This window comes from Vidua macroura, chromosome 7 (genome assembly GCF_024509145.1).
Source record: "Vidua macroura isolate BioBank_ID:100142 chromosome 7, ASM2450914v1, whole genome shotgun sequence".
Taxonomy (NCBI): Eukaryota; Metazoa; Chordata; class Aves; order Passeriformes; family Viduidae; genus Vidua; species Vidua macroura.
The window spans coordinates 12,974,403-12,976,952 of NC_071577.1; the positions used below are offsets into that span (position 1 = coordinate 12,974,403).

Genomic DNA, 2,550 nt, shown 5'->3' on the forward strand with positions numbered 1-2,550 from the left:
AAAATAAGCTTGATACCAATTTTAGCCTCAGGCTTTCTTTTCTCTCACTCTGCACCAGTAGTGAGGATGATTGCTTTTCTAGTAGTAGTATTCTTCCTAGGTGTCTTTCCTACGGACTGCTGTAGAGTTCATCACTGTGCGCCGAGTTCCTCTTATTTGTCTAGGGACTTCGGGTTTTTTGTGGGGTTTTGTTTTGTTTTCCTTATGGTTCATGCAAGAACTAAGCTCTAGGCTAAAGATATATAAACAAAACCAGAAATTACATCTTCTCTCTCAAAGTAATTTCTTTTAATATTTTTTTGGTGCTGAAGAAATCCCAAGCAAACTCCTTATTTGGTCAGTTTAAGAGAAGGAAGAGGTCAAGAAAAGACACCAGCTGTCAGATGGAGAGCCTTTCTAAAATCCTTTCGACAAAACTTTAAGGAACACTCAGTGTAGACAAGAACAATATTTCTGAATAGATGCAGCTCTTTGATCTTTCCTGGGATGTCCCCTGTGACAAGAGTTTGTGAGACACTGCTCTGCTGTTAGTTGTCAAAACTGGATCTGAACAATGAAATGAAAAAGGAAAAGCTCTCATTATTTTCCTGCTCATCTTCACCTCTTAACTTTTGTGCTCTGGCTGAGCTGGGTCACCCGTGAAGCTTCTGTGCTTTGTCTGGAGATGGGCAATACATTAACTCTGAAAATGACATCAGGGACAATTATCCATACAATGAACTCCCACAGTAAAGCCCTGGATGACAAGATTAACTTAAAGGTCACACAGCTATGTACAGACACCTGAGCTGGGTTTGGTTATGGTGCCTGAGCCATATGGCTCTGCAATGCAGTGCACAGGTGTTTCCTCATTCTAGATACATCAGAACTCCAAATCAGGCAGAAATTAGAAAGGCACATTATCTCTGTTGAGTGCTGGTGAAACTGCTGCAGGAATTCTGTATCTACTCCTGGTAGATTTGTTTTTAGCTTACAAGGAGTACAAACCTTGAAAAATATAAAATCTCTTTTATCTCTCCATCCTGGGCAACCAGCTACCTCCCGATTTTTTATGTACAGGATTTCCTTACCTCCTATCTTCTTGGAAGTGTCCACTTGAAGCACGACAGGGGACTGTGTCAAGAAGGATCTTGCTTTGAAAGCATTAGATAAATCAGATTCAAATCACATTGATAGCTCTATAACAAACCTAACTTTCTCTTCCCTTGGCCTCTTCCTCAAAGAGAAATGCCCTGAATAAGAATCCACAGTGCTTTGCTTAATCTGTAAGAATAACATGCAGTCCTGTTTCTTTTCAGTGTAGTTGTAAGCCATATCTCAGGACTGGAATGCCAGTTTCATTGCCTGTACACACTAGGAGGTAAGTGACTGCAGCACACAAACAACAGAATTTTTATGCATCTCATTCTGTGATTGTTGCTTTTACCTCCTAGTATTTAATGATGGGAAAGCCTTTTTTCTCTTATGCATATGCTATAATGCTTGCAGGTGACTCCTTTGTGAAATAGCATGAAACTTCCAGTGAAGTAGTACATTTGTATGTGTTATGGATTCTGCTGGAAATAAGCACATCTTCTGGAAGTCATCCTCCAGGTAAGACACTAGAATGTCATACCTGCTCTCTTTGTTCTCCATTTCCCAACTGCATCCTAACACAGCAGTGGGCAGAGCGACCCAGGCTGATCAGGAACCAGTTGCCCACCTCTGGTTTGGCCCTTCAGGGGAGCTCAGGGGTGGCCATTCACAGCAGGGCACCGTGTCAGAAGAGCTCATTGCCAGTTCTGAGCAGGTTTACAGCTACCTTGGTGACAAACCAAAACTCAAGAGTGTCATTTCAGATACAAACCCTGCTTAGAAAACAATTCTCAGCAAATTGAGCTCAAAAAGTGCTCAAGATTGAGACGGTAGAAATAATTTCTCTGACTCCCATTGCCAATGGAATCAAGGCTTCTGGAGAACTCTGAAATGATCCACATACAGAGCTGGAGAGGCAGAGAAGGTGAATGCTGCTGGTGGCTGGGCAGGGAGCCAGTGTGCTGTTCTCTTCCAGACTTTCATGGCTGCACAGAGCATAGCATCTCCCTCTACCATTTAGTAAATTTATGACATCACCAGCTGTTACCGGGGAAACACAGAAACTACAGATTTGGATCTTGGCAGCTAGGTATAAAGAGAAAATATCTTGCTCTTTTGGGGGTCAAAAAGGAAAGCTGAAACAAATTCCAGAACAACTTTGAATTGGAACAAAATTGAAGTAGATCAGTAATTCCAAACCAAACAATTTACCTGCTGAAGTGACAGTGTGGTCCCTATTATGTTCCTCACAGAAAACAAACATAGGGGATCAAGTGCAGGACTTGTAACTTCATGCAGCTTAAACATATCATTCAGACATAAGACCACTGCCATTGACTTACAACTTCAGTTCTGATCAGTGGATTTAACAAGTTACTTTTAGGGATGTGATATCCTCTCACCAATGATTTTTCAGAAAGTGCTGATTGCTGCCTCTTGAGAAAGAGTTTGCTCGTGTTTCACATCCAAGAAAGT

At 41.6% G+C, this 2,550-nt stretch overlaps 1 long non-coding RNA gene across 1 annotated transcript; it reads right to left on the reverse strand.

Annotated features, from left to right (window-relative positions):
- Positions 1 to 313: 313 nt before the first annotated feature.
- Positions 314 to 2,048, reverse strand: LOC128809723 (uncharacterized). The gene is made up of 3 exons (XR_008437830.1): positions 1,979 to 2,048; positions 1,616 to 1,801; positions 314 to 1,133 (listed from the first exon to the last, which is right to left on the reverse strand). It is a non-coding gene; the product is annotated as an uncharacterized LOC128809723 (long non-coding RNA).
- Positions 2,049 to 2,550: the final 502 nt, after the last annotated feature.